We start from the raw sequence: 15,269 nt of genomic DNA on the forward strand, positions 1-15,269 counted from the left end.
ATAGTGGTCGGACGCAGTCGAGCCCAATGGCTCGCGGACAGTGGCTGAAGTCCAAGAGGCCACCACTATGCCCAAAAAGGAGCCAAACACCTTCCTCTTTAAGAAATGCATATTCATGTATATAAGGCATCATAATCACAAGGCTATAAAGGATTAAAAAGAGGGATGAAGTAAAGTAATGGGAGGTTTGGGTCATACCCCGAAGAGTCAAGCTGAGACCCATATCAATCAGCTAGTCCTCATCCATCTTCTTAATGGCCTCGGAGGAAGAGAATATACCCCTTCATTGAAGCACTTGATTTTCCTCCTTATTTGACAAGAAAGGGGGTGTGTTGTCTGCTAGTCATAGGTGCCCTACAAGCCAATCACGTGAGTGATGGCATGTGTGACTTGACACGTAATCTTTTTATTTATTATTATTATTTAGTATTTTATCACTTTATATTGTCTATTGCTTGAATATATTGTAATATTCATGGATCTGTGCAATGGGAATCGAATCGTGATGAGATCATGATAATGAGACTGATTCACCTTTAAACATAGATCCTAAATAATCTCAGTTATACATTACTCGAGAGGGAAATTGAGGTAACTGGACAGACTGATATGCTGCATAACCGTCCATATGATGGATGCAGCTGGTCTCATATGAGGACACTAGGGATACAATATAGGTGCTCATTGGAGAATGAGTTCACTTATTGATCCGCTTACGGAATGTTGGATTGTTGATGATGCCTTATTGTCAGACAACGATTCCATAGTCCTAGTGGTGTATCTGGTCCTTAGACTTGAGACACTAAGGATGTCCTGTATGAGTACTCCACTCTTTGATACCAAACTTATAGGTCTGCAGGTTTCAGATCTAGCACAACCGATCATTAGGAGTGGTAGCTAACCTTACGATGACTATTGAGTGTCGATAAAGGATCATCCACTCTCAGTGTCATAAGAGGAATATCTTATTCATTCTTACTCAAACAAATTTCTGGTCATGGTCATTCAGATTAAGAGAGAAAGAGTTCTCTAGGAGAATCCGATTAGAGCAAGACTTGATTAGAAACTACATAGGTTTGACAGCACCATGCTCGGTATTGTGAGGATCAAGAGCGGCATTAAGAGGGGGGGTGAATTAGTGCAGTAGAAAATTCTTTGATTTTCGTATAAAATATTTCGTACATTCGATGAAAATCGAATCGGAAGGATAGCAACTTGAAATGTATGAGAGCTTAAGCAAGATGAGGAGGAGAAGCAGTTTGCTATAAAATAATTTACAGTTAAAGTAAATTGAACTAATGAAAAGCAAACTAGAATTTAGAGTGGTTCGGTCAACGTGACCTACATCCACTTTCGGATTCCTCCTCCGACGAGGTCTCCAGCGTCCACTAAAGGCCTGTTAGGATCGAGAGCACTAAGAGGGGGGGGGTGAATTAGTGCAGCGGATATCTTTCAGCGATTTAAAAACGAAAGCTGCGTTCGTCCGATAAAAACGATTTCGATGTAAAAGCCGATTCTAGGATTGCATAAGATTAAGCGCAGTTTACGTCTAAGCACAGTTTACTTCTAAATGCAGTTTGCGTCTAAACGCAGTTTTGCGTCTAAACACAGTTTTGCGTCTAAACTCAGTTTACGTCTAAACGCAGTTTTACGTCTAAACGCAGTTTGCGTCTAAACGCAGTTTTACGTCTAAACGTAGTTTGCGTCTAAACCAGTTTCAAAGGGATCTAAACTTAGAAACTAGTTCGTAAAAGCGCAGAAAACAGTTTTGCAGAATCAAAACGCAAACGTAAGCTGATCGTACGAAAAACACAGATTTACGTCTGAATGCAAATTCGAAAAGATCAGCACTTAGAACTTGTTCGTAAAGGCGCAGAGAGCAGTAGTTATGTAGGAGGTTTGCAGTAATGATAAGGTACTCGAAATAAATGCAAACCAGAGATTTAGAGTGGTTCGGTCAGTCTTGACCTACTCCACTTTTGGCTTCCTCCTCCGACGAGGTCACCGACGTCAACTAGCTGCCTTCCTTCAATGGGCGAAGGCCAACTGCCCTTTTACAGTTTCACTCCTTTTGACGGGCTCAGGAGACAACCCTTACAGATCCTTTCTCTCCTCTCTTTACAACTCAAGACTTGAAGAACAGAAAGAGGAGAACTTTTGGACTTTACACAAATTTGAGCTCTTAGAATCACAGAAAAGATCAAGAATTCGTTGTGGATCTGTATCTTTTCAGTGCTGAATGGGTGGGGTATTTATAGGCCCCAACCCAATTCAAATTTCGAGCTCAAAACGATCAAATCCCGGAATTCCGGGATCAGGCGGTTGCACCTCTTGACTGGAGAGGTGGCACTACCTGGCAGAGCTCGAAGTCTGAGCTCAGGCGGTTGCACCTCTCGACTGGAGAGGTGGCACCGCCTGGCAGAGCTCGAAGACTGAGCTCAGACGGTTGCACCTTCTCTGTCAGGGGTGGTTGCACCTTCCTGCCAGAGCTCGAAGACCGAGCTCAGGCGGTGCATCTCCTGACCAGAGAAGTTTCTCTTCTCTGCCAGAGGTGATCGCCCCTTTCTGCCAGAGGTGGTTGCATCACTCTGCCAGAGGTGGTTGCACCACTCTGCCAGAGCTCGAAGACCGAGCTCAGGCGGTGCATCTCCTGTCCAGAGAGGTTGCAGCTCTCTGCTAGAGCTCGAAGACCGAGCTCGGTGGTTGCATCGCCTGCCAGAGCTCGAAACTTGAGCTCTGGCGGTGCTACCTCTCGACAGAGGAGGTTGCACCGCCCAGTCTCGCTTGGAGACTGAGCCCTGGGCGGTTGCACCTCCTGGCTGGAGCGGTTGCACCGCCCAGTCTCGCTGGGAGACTTAGCCTGGGCGGTGGCACCTCTTGCTGGGGCGGTTGCACCTCTTTCACTATTTCAGCTCACTTGGTTTGGCTCCAAACTTGGCCCAAACCAATCCGAACTTGAGCCTAATTGGCCCCTACTTGGGTTATAGGATTAACACCTAATCCTAACCCTAATTAACGTGCTAACTATGATTTTAAAGACATTTTCTAAGCTATTACAAAGTCCGCAAGTCAAGACTTCTTCTGGTGAGCTTCCGGCAAACTTCCGACGGTCTTCCGATGAACTCTCGGAAACCATTCTGCGGACTCCCGGCAAGCTCCTAGACTTCACGATTTGATCATAGCGAGTTCCAACGAGCTTCTTCGGCAAGCTCCGATCTTTCTCGGCGAGCTCCGCGAACTTCCAACGAACCTTCTGGCGAGCTTCCGAAAAACCCTTCGGCAAGCTCCCAACTCTTTCTTGGCTGGTTCCGGTAGCATTCCCGACGAACCTTCGGACTTCCGTCGAACTCTCGAACTCGCAACAAATCCTTCGCGCTTGACTCCGACACTTTGTTTCGCTTTATGTCTTCATCGTTATCATAGTTAATCCTGCACAACAAAACAAAACTTCGATCGAGACAATTAATCCTAAGCAATTAACCAAGTTGTCCGGCATGTCATTGGTCCCTCGACGCTTCGTCTGATTCTTCGGCGCATCGTCCTCTCCTGCGGCCTATTGCCCAATCGGCCAGTTGACTCCGCAACTCCGATATCCTTGGCACAATACCCGCTCTTCTTGGCCCGATGCCCGAGTCCACGGCCCGAAGCCTTCTGTCGATACGTCGACCGATCCACCGGCCCGACGTCCAATCTTCTGACATGTTCCTCCGGCACAACATGATTTTCCTGCTTTAATTGTCTCATCCTGATCGAAGCATCCTGCGTCACTCAAAACGCAGATTAAATCATAAACATATATCAAGTAGTTTCATCATCAAAATACGAGATTCAACAAGGTCTTCCTTCAATAGGTGAAAACTAACCACCTTTTACAACGCTTTCTCCTTTTCACGGGTTTAGGAGAGAACCCTTACAAGTCTCACACCTCTCTTGAATGATCTCAAAACTTAGAAAGGAAGGAGGAGAATTCTAGCACTTGCTTATAACACTTTTACACCCCAACAACTCAAGAATATCTTAATGCTTTCATACCCTTTCATGCAGAATAGGGTGGGGTTTTTATAGGCCCTGATGACTTTAAAAATGGAGCTAAAAAGTGTCTAATCCCGGATTTATAGGGTCCTAGCGGTACCACCGTCATTACTTGGCGGTACCACCACCTGACACCTAATACTAGATGATACTATCGCTTAGTTTGGGTGGTACCGTCGCCTAACAGAGCTCGGAGACCGAGCTCTAGTGGTACCACCGCTTGATAGGGGCGGTACCACCACTAGCAGCAATAACAGCCGGCGGTACCATCGCCCAGTCTGGGCGGTACCACCACCTAGATTTTCTGGGGCATTGCTTACCTGGCGATGCCACCATCGGCCAAGAATTCAGGGGCTGAATTGGGTGCTCAATTCGGCCCAATTCAGCCTTGTTAAGGGCCCAATTGGCCCCTAATTAAGTTAATGAGATTACCTCCCAATCCTAACTTAATTTACGCTATAACTATGACAATTAAGACATGTTTACTGCACTTCTTATTCTGGTGCGTCAATTGCTCTTTCGGCAAGCTTCCGACGAACATCCGACGAACTCTCGGCAATGCTTCGGTGGACTCCCGGCAAGCTCCTGGACTTTACGACGATCTTCTTGGCAAGTTCTGATGAGCTTCTTTGGCAAGCTCCTGGACTTCTCGGTTGGTTCCGACAGAATTTTCGACGAACGTTCAGACTTCCGACGAACTCTCGAACTCCAAACGTGATCTCGAACATGACTCCGGCACAACACCTACTTTATGTCTTACTGCTATCGTAGTTAATCCTATACACTTTTCTCAACATATAGATTAGATAAAACAAATTACAATTGAATTTATCATCAAAATTCGAGATTCAATAATCTCTCCATTTTTTATGATGACAATCAATTGATGATGGAGTTAACCTTAACTCCCCCTATCTATATGTCATACTTGAGAAAAGATACTCTTGAATTCAATGCCTTTGAATTCAAGTATCAAACTGATAAGTTAGATTCATTTAAACTTATCAACATGCACATCATGATTACTATCATGATCTAACATTCTCAAAATGATGTCAAGGCATGACATCCATTTTCAAGTATGATATTTCAAATATGAAAGATGAGAAAGATAGCAATTCATCATTCTATGGCAAGATATCAATTGTAAAATAGTAAGTTAAGCTCTAGATATCTTATCATAATGAAGAAAATTTATTAAGCAAACATTTTAAGTATATATGATGAAATAAATTACATATATTTGTCATCAATTTACCACATTTTTGGTATTATTTCTCCCCCTTCGTCATCAACAAAAAGGAGAACGATTCAATGATGCAAGTGTGGTAAAAATTCATGTCACATTTCAATTTGTATTTGACGATACCAATCATATTTTAAGTATTCACGAAATGATATCATTCAAAAGTTCTCGCATTAAAAGTTATAAACATTTAAAAAGATGGCTTCCATCACTTTCTCCCTTTTTTATTTTTCATCAAAACTTCGCATAAAGAAGAAAAGTAAGGAGGAAAATCCATTGAGAACCAACTTTGTGAAATAATTTGAATCAAGTCAAAAACGATAAAAGATTTTCATTAAATCATTGCTTCAATTTTCACAAGGATCAAGATATTCATGTAAAATTAAATCCTCACTCTAGCAAGCGTTCATCTCATACTAAAAAAATTATAAAAATTCTTCCTTCATTAAGAAAGAATTCATTAAGAAAGAATTCATGTGAAAGAATCATCATATGAACGATAAAAGAAATTCCATGAATGATCACATCGAATCCATTTCTCATTAAAAATTCACAAGAGATAAACCCGTGAGAGATGCATTTGTCAATTAATTCTATGGATCAAAAATCATTAAGTGATGGAACAAGGGTATGAAGTGAACTTGATATGACATATACTCATGAAAGCTCCATTCAAGAAGATAGTCCAAAAAAGAAATATAACAACTCATGCATTCAGACAAATTAATATTCTTAATTCTCTTCTAATAAAATTATATTATTTTTCACTTAAAGGTTTTATAAAGATATCAGCTAATTAATATTTCGTATCAATAAACTTTAAGATTATATCATGATTAGTGATATGATCTCGTATAAAGTGATGTTTAATATCAATATGTTTTGTTCTAGAGTGTTGAATGAGATTCTTTGTTAAACATATTGCACTTGTTATTACATTTTATGGGAATATTTTTTAGATGAATCTTATAATCTTCTAAAGTATTTTTCATCTACACAACTTGTGCATAATATGCACTAACTGTAATATACTCAGCTTTAGTTGTAGATAGTGCAACCGAGTTTTGTTTCTTGGAAGACCAAGAAACAAGTGTATGACATAAAAATTGACATGTTCCGGATATGTTTTTTCTATCTAATCTACATCCAGCAAAATCGGCATCAGCATATGTAATTAGTTCAAAGTTCTTAGATTTTGGATACCATAATCCTAGATTAGTGGTACCTTTAACGCATCAAGATATGTAATTAGTTCAAAGTTTTTGGATTTTGGATACCATAATCCTAGATTAGTGGTACCTTTAAGATATTTAAAAATTCTCTTAACTACTTTAAGATGAGATATCTTAGGATTAGATTAAAACCTAGCACAAAGACCTATACTAAACATGATATCCAGTCTAGTTGTGGTGAGGTATAGTAAACTTCATATCATACCCCTATAAGCTTTTTGATTAAAGCTTTCTCTACTTTCATCAATGTCTAACTTAGTGGAGGAACTCATGAGAGTATTGATAGCCTTTGAGCTATCCATATTAAACCTTTTTAGCAAATCTAAAGTATATTTTGTTTGACTAAGAAAAATACAATTACTTAGTTGTTTGATTTGTAAGCCTAAAAAGAAAGGTAATTCCCCCATCAAACTCATTTCAAATTCAAGACTCATACTTTTGCAAATGATTCACAAAGAGATTCATTCTTAGAACCGAAAATAATATCATCAACATAAATTTGAATAATAAAAAAATTATTTTTAAAATTTTTAATAAACAATGTAGTATCAACCTTACATTTAGAGAAATTATTTTCAATAAGAAATAAACTAAGTCTCTCATACCAAGCCCTTGGGGCTTGTTTTAAACCATAGAGAGCTTTAGTCAATTTAAACACATGATTAGGGAGATTATTATCCTCAAATCCGGGAGGTTATTCAATATAAATTTCTTCAGAAATAAAGCCATTAAGAAAAGCACTTTTAACATCCATTTGAAACAACTTAAAATTATTACTACTAGCATAGGCAAAGAGCATCCTTATAGCTTCTAATCGAGCCATAGGAGCGAAGGTCTCTTCATAATCGATACCTTCTTCTTGGTTGAAACCTTTGGCCACTAATTTAGCATTGTTTCGAACTACGATACCAAATTCATCTTGCTTGTTTCTAAAGACCCATTTAGTACCAATAACTAAATTGTCATTTGGTCTAGGAACAAGCTTCCACACCTCATTTCTCTTAAATTGATTTAACTCTTCTTTCATTGCAATGACCCATGAATCATATTTCATAGCCTCGTCAATACATTTAAGTTTAATTTGGGAGCATTTAGGTTCAATTTGGGAGAGAAAAGCGGCGTTGACATAAAAATTTTTAAGAGAAGAATGAGTTTGAACCCCTTTCGATGTTTTTCCTATAATTAGCTCCTTAGGATGAGCATCTATATACTTCCATTCCTTCGGTAAAGAAGGTTCGGAAGAAGATGCATCCAAATTGCTATTTGGAGAAGGGGTTTCATTTAAATTTAAAATGTCAAAATCAACATCATCATCAAGTTCATTTTTCTTAACTTCGAAAATTTCATTAAAAACAACATGAATAGATTCTTCTATAATCAAAGTTCTTTTGTTAAAGATACAAAATACTTTAGAAACAAAGGAATGGCCAAGAAAAATTCTTTTTACCTTAGGCATCTTTTTCATTCAAAATAAAACATTTATATCTGAAAACTTTAAAGTATAAAATGTTGAGCTTTTTATTGTTCCACAACTCATAAGGAGTCTTGGAAAGTAGTGGTCTTACTAGAACCCTATTCATAACATAACATGCCATATTTATGGCTTCGACCCAAAAATATTTGGGTAGGCTATGTTCGTTTAATATGGTTCTTGCCATTTCTTGTAAGTTTCTATTCTTTCTTTCTACTACTCCATTTTGTTAAGGATTTCTTGGAGTAGAGAAGTTGTGGTTGTATCCATTAGATTCATAAAATTCTTGGAAATCATAGTTTTGAAATTTACCACCGTGATCACTTCGAATTGACAAAATCATAAAACTCTTTTTTTAAAACAAGTTTACAGAACTTAGAGAAATACCTAAAGCATTCACTTTTGTGTGCCAAAAAATAAGTCTATGTGTATCTACTATAATCATCCATGATAACAAATGCATATTTGCTACCTCCTAGGCATATTATAGCAATTGGTCCAATCAAGTCCATATGGATCAATTGCAAAGGTCTAGAGGTACTTATTTGGTTCTTAGGTTTGAAGCTATCTTTTATTTATTTTCCTAGTTGACATGCATCATACACATTATCTTTGATGAACTTGATATGAGAAATTCATCTTACAAGTTCTTTAGATGAAATTTGAGAAATTAGTTTCATGCTAGCATGACCTAATCTCCTATGCCAAAGCCAAGTATCGTCATTCAAAACCGAAAAGCACATTTCATTACAAAGATCATTAATCTCGATAGTGTATACATTATTTTGTTTTAGGGTAATCATAGATGTGTTTTTGTATGATTTTTCAATAATACAAACATTAGATTCAAATCTAACGATATATCCTTTATCACATAATTGACTAATACTCAAAAGGTTATACTTTAAACCACCAACTAACAATACATCTTCAATAAGAAGGTTGGATTTGTTACCTATGGTTCCTTTGCCAATGATTTTACCCTTATTGTTGTCTCTGAAGGTGACATATCTTTCGTCTAGGCTAGTGAGCTTAGAGAAATGAGATGGATCTCTGGTCATATGCCTTGAGCATCCTCTATCAAGGTACCATCTCTTGCTCTTAGCTTATGATGATACATTTTTCTACAAAAAGAGATGATTTTTAGGTACCCATTTAACCTTGGGTGCCTAAAAAATCGATCTACATAGCTTATCATGTTGCATTGAGTCACTTGAGGTTCTTTTAGGAACCCAAATCAATTTACATGGACAACATTTCTTGAATGGACAATGATAAACTATATGTCCAAATTTGCAACAAAAATTACATTTGTTTTGGGGCAAAGTGGGGCCTTTAACAAAGGTGGTTGGATTTTGGTGAGAGCTACTCACAAATTCAATTCCGTCTTTTCTATGAACGTGACCCTTGTTGGCAAGAATTATGTTCAAGTAATTGCTACCAACCTCAAATTTTTTTAAGGTTTCCTTGAGTAGCAAGTTGTCCTTTCTAAGTGTTTCTAATTCTTCATATTTCGTACATGGAGCTAAACTATCATTGTGCTCAATGTTTAAACTATTGAAATCATTAACAAGAGAAGCATGCTCCTTTTTTAACAATTTATATTTTTTTACTAATTAATTTATATTCATCAAATAAGTCATAAAAAGTATTTAATAGTTCATCAAAGGATAAATTTGTATCAAATGAACTTATTACCTCATCTCTAATGGCCATTAGTGCATAGTGAGCAACTTGCTTGGTGATGGTAGGCTCCTCTTCTTCGGATGTACTTGAGTTATCCTATATAGCTTTGAGAGTCTTCTTCTTTGGTTGCCTCCTTTTGCTTGGGGACATTCACTCTTGAAGTGTCCCGGCTTCCTGTATTCATAACATATCACTTGTTATTTCTTATGTTCAAATTTATTTTTAGTATCATTTTTAAATTTTTTTCTTTTTATGAATCTTTTGAACTTCTTTGTTAAGAGTGCCAAGTCATCATCAAAGTCCTCATCACTTGAGTTTTCTTTCAAATGGTCTTCTTGTGTTCTCAGTGCTATGTCCTTCCTGTTCTTTGGAAGGGTGTCCTCAAGCTCTTCACGAGTTTTACATGTCATTTCATAGGTTATTAGTTATGCAATTAGTTCTTCAAGAGGAAAATTATTTAGATATTTGGCCTCTTGAATGACCGTTACTTTAGGATCCCAACTTTTTGAAAGGGATCTTAAAATCTTATTAACAAGTTCAAAATCCGAGAAACCTTTACCAAGTCTTTTTAGACTATTGACGACATCCGTAAATCGGGTGTACATGTCTCCAATGGTCTCACTCGGATTCATTCGAAACAACTCATAATAATGCACTAAAAGATTAATTTTTGACTCCTTTACTCTACTAGTACCTCCATGAATCACTTCGAGTGTGTGCCAAATATCAAAAGTCGTTTCATAAATCGATACTCAATTAAACTCATTTTTATCTAATGCACAAAACAAGGCATTCATAGCCTAGGCATTTAAAGTAAAAATCTTCTTCTCTAACTCATTCCAATCGCTCATTAGAAGAGAAGACTATTGAAAATCATTTTTGACAACATTCCAAATCTCAAAATCCATTAAAATTAGGAAGATTCTCATTCTAGTCTTCCAATATGTGTAATCCGTCTCATTGAACATGGGCGGACATATAATTGAATGGCCCTCTAGGTTACTAGCAAATGCCATCTCTCTTGGGTTTAAAACCAAATGAGAGTGAACCTTGCTATGATACCAATTGTTGGGATCAAGAGCGGCACTAAGAGGGGGGGGGGGGGGGGGGTGAATCAGTGCAGCGAAAAATTCTTCAATTTTCGTATAAAATATTTTGTATGTTCGATGAAAACCGAATTGGAAGGATAGCAACTTGAAACATATGAGAGTATAAGCAAGATGAGGAGGAGAAGTAGTTTGCTATGAAATGATTTATAGTTAAAGTAAATTGCACTAATGAAAAGCAAACCAGAATTTAGAGTGGTTCGATCAATGTGACCTACATCCACCTTCAGATTCCTCCTCCGACGAGGTCTCCAGCATCCACTAAAGGCCTTCCTTCAATAGGTGAAGACTAACCACCTTTTACAACACATTCTCCTTTTCACGGGTTTAGGAGAGAACCCTTACAAGTCTCACACCTCTCTCAAAACTTAGAAAGGGAGGAGGAGAACTCTAGCACTTGCTTACAACACTTTTACACCCCAACAACTCAAGAATATCTCAATACTTTCGTACCATTTCATGTAGGAAAGGGTGGGATTTTTATAAGCCCCAATGGCTTCAACAATGTACCCAAAAAGTATCTAATCCCAGATTTCCAGGATCCTAGTGGTACCACTGCCATTACTGAGTGGTACCACCGTCTGACAGAGCTCAGAGACCGAGCTCTGGCGGTACCACCACCCAGTCTGCTTTAACTATGATAATTAAGACATGTTTATTGCACTTCTTGTTCCGATGCATCAATTGCTCTTCCGGCGAGCTTCCGACGAACATCCGACAATGCTTCGGCGGACTCCCGGCAAGCTCTTAGACTTCTCGGTTGGTTCCGGCAGAACTTCCGACGAACGTCCAGACTTCCAACGAAGTCTTGAACTCCTTCCGACGAACGTCCAGACTTCCAACGAAGTCTTGAACTCCCAACGTGATCTCAATCTTGACTCCAGCACAACACCTACTTTATGTCTTAGTCTTTGGGATATTAGATAGATGAGGGACTATAGATACACGGTAACTGAGGACAGACAGGTCCAATAGATTGGATTCCCCTATATCGTCTGGGGACTACTGTCATGACCCGAGTCTGATGAGCTAACTGGCCAATAACTCCATTTTGGTCCTTCAATTGTGGACCAAAATACTTAAGCGAGAGTTAACGTAGTACACTCATCAGGCCCATATAAGCCAATCATACACATTGCCCACTTCCGATGTGGGACTAATGGGATGTTACGACTATGGCGTAGTGTCACGAACGATTATCGTGCACTCGCAACAACTCCGTTCAATGAACCATTCGTCGCTCTCGTCTATATGTACAATTGCTTTGCAGCATGTTTTGGCTGATTTTAAGTCCTTTTGCATATAAAAATGTAAGTTTGAACAAATTACAGTGCTATAGTGTGATCGCTCACCGAACCGAGTAAAACAGCCCCAAAACAGCTACGTTTTCATATGCCATGGGCTGATTTCTGTAGCCCACTACTGCACATGAAACGTCAGCCATCTCAGCACCCTGGAACCCCCCGAGTGGCACAGGGCTAGATGGGGCTTCGGTATAGTGTCAGGTGTTGAACAATCTTTCGCAAGTTCGCATGTTACCTTGACGGGAACTTGTTGTCGTGCTCGGCACCCGGTGAACAACTGTTTGTGGACTTGCAGCTGTTCGTTCAACCTTCTAAAGTTTTTATTTTCCCCCTCTCCCTCTTTTCTCTTGTACACGCAAGGTGCTCATTGGATTACTTATAAAGCTTCCCCTTTTTGCAAGACGTCGGGATTTGTCCGTCGCTCATTCTTCGAACTAATCAACTTTCTCTGTTTACAGGTCCTTCGGGACCTACGAGAGGTTACAAGTGGGCTAATCTTTGTGGACACAAATTGCAAGGGCGAAGCATGACTTAGGCAACGCAAGTTAAGTTTGCGTCTTTGCCGTAAGGGTGCCTCGCGACTTAGGCAACGCAAGCTAATTTTACGTCTTTGCCGCAAGGGTGCCTCATGCCTTAGGCAATTCTAGCTAAGGTCGTGACATTATAGTATTAGAGCAGGCAAGCACTTCGAGCGAGTAACGAAGGAACTTTGCAACTTCACTATGGCAAAGCATTGTGGCGAATCAAGCAAGACGGGGCAAGTCGGACCCTTGCCCCAAGCAGCCACAGGTGGGCTGCAAGTGCACATTCACTCGCATGTTGTTGGAGCTGCTCAGGAGTAGTGTGGTAGCAAACATGATGAGCGAGAAGTTTGCTACTCTCTGCAAGTGGAGGAGGCACAATCTAGAGCGCCAATCGGGAAAAAGAGTCATAAGGAGAGACTCACAATGATGGAAACCCGCTTGGACATTCTCGAAGCGAGCTTGGAGGAACTCTACCATGGCCAATGAAGGCTTGTTGGGGTAGAGAAATCGCAAGAAGAAGCGGAGTCTAGGATCGACAAGGTTGAGGCCCTAGTCGACCGATTGTCAAATGACACCAAAGACTCCGTGCAACACCTGCAGGAAGTTGTGGCGAAACTCACTTCGAGGGTGTCCATACTCACAAGGGTACTAAATGCGGAAGGAAGCAACACCCATGTTACGCTGTTACAAAACTTGAGGGCACTTGAGCCTCATGGTTATGGAGAGGCCAGAGATGTAAAAGAGCTCGAGAATTTCTTATTCGATATAAAACAATACTTTCGAGCAACGAGGCCTGATTCTGAAGAAACCAAAGTTTCTATAGCAATCATGTATCTGAACGGAGATGTAAAACTTTGGTGGCGAACCCGTTGGGAGGAGATCCAACAAGGTCAGTGTCGAATTGACACATGGGAGGACTTGAAGCAGGAGTTGAGAATAGGCACTCCCTCACCATGTGCGGCCCTCCGCACAAGAAGCATCCGCCAGGTTTCGGGGCCTTGCCTTTTGGGCTTGGCCCTTTGTGGGAACTTTTCTTCTTTTGTTCGCCCCCGAGCTCCTTCCCTCGAGAATATTTTGGAGGGTGATTGCTTGAAGATTGTTTCTTTCTTCCCGGGTCTTCAGAGAAAATGAAGTCAGTGAGCCTTTCTGCGGTAGCAATTGCCCCGATCAAATCGGCGATATTCCTTCGATGTAGTTCTTGTTATGCCCATGACTTCAAACCATCGAGGAAGCTGAATAGCTTATCCTTCTCGGACATGTCATGGATGTCCAACATTAGCATAGAAAATTACTTCACGTAGTCTCGGATGGAAGCATTTTGGCGGAGTTGTCTCAATTTCCTTCTTGCGACGAACTCGACGTTCTCCGATCAGGCACTTAATGCTTTAACAGCTTCCATCCATTCCCACAAATCGGACAAGGGCAAGGCTATCGCTCTTTATTCGAGTAGTTCTGAACCCAACAGCGATGGCGAGGAGTCGCAAGGACCCTGGATGGGAGCAATGTGTTTGTTGAACACCATGTAGGGTCAAGTGGGGGAGAACACGAAGACAAAACTACAAAAAGTAGGAAGTGGTGAGCTGATATACGCAGACATCAAGCTAAATGGCCAAACGACCCGTGCAATGGTGGACACAGGTGCTACCCATAACTTTATTGCCGATCGAGAAGCAAAGCGACTTAGGCTGATCTTAGAGAAGAGCCCAAGTTGAATGAAGGAGATAAACTCGGAGGCCAAGTGGATCTCCAGGTTAGCAAAGGGAGTCCCCATCAAGATTGGAATATGGAGTGGGAGCATGAACATAATGGCGGTGCCATTGGATGTCTTCCAAGTGATCCTTAGAATGGAGTTTATGAACGCGGCGAAGTTGGTACCAATGCTGTTCCTAAACACTCTATGCTTAATGGGGGGTGACTACCCCTGTGTGGTTCCTATTTCTCAAAGAGGAACCAAAGACCCCCAACAGATATCAGCATTACAATTGAAGAAGGGGGTACGAAAAGGCGAACTAACACTCGTGACCGCTATGAAGCTAGAGCCACTCGACAAGAAGGTCATTCATGAACCTGCTATGGTGGCGAATGTCTTGAAAGAGTTCAATGACGTTATGCCACCCGAGTTGCCAAAGACTCTTCCGCCACGTAGAGGCGTGGACCATAATATTGAGCTAGAGCCAGGAGTGAAGCCTCCAGCGAGACCACCCTATCGCATGCCCCTGCCAGAGTTGGCAGAACTCAGAAAGCAATTAGGTGAACTACTAAGCGGTGGTCTCATCTGCAGTTCGAAAGCACCATTCGGAGCTCCAATTCTCTTTCAAAAGAAACAAGATGGGAGCCTCTGATTATGCATTGATTACCGAGCCCTCAACAAAGTGATGGTGAAGAATAAGTATTCCATCCTGCTTATCATGAACTTATTCGACCAATTGGGCAAAGCCAAGTATTTCTCAAAGCTCGACCTTCGGTCGGGGTATTGGCAGGTGCGCATTGCTGAAGGCGATCAAGCGACGACAACCTGTGTGACTAGGTATATAGCGTTTGAGTTCTTGGTGATGCTTTTTGGCTTAACCAACGCTCCAGCCACATTCTGTACTATCATGAACTAGCTATTCAAAGAGTATTTAGATAAGTTCATGATCGTCTACTTGGATGATATCATCGCCTACAA

The sequence above is a fragment of the Musa acuminata genome, chromosome BXJ2-6 (assembly GCF_036884655.1).
Source record: "Musa acuminata AAA Group cultivar baxijiao chromosome BXJ2-6, Cavendish_Baxijiao_AAA, whole genome shotgun sequence".
In the NCBI taxonomy this organism is placed as follows: domain Eukaryota; kingdom Viridiplantae; phylum Streptophyta; class Magnoliopsida; order Zingiberales; family Musaceae; genus Musa; species Musa acuminata.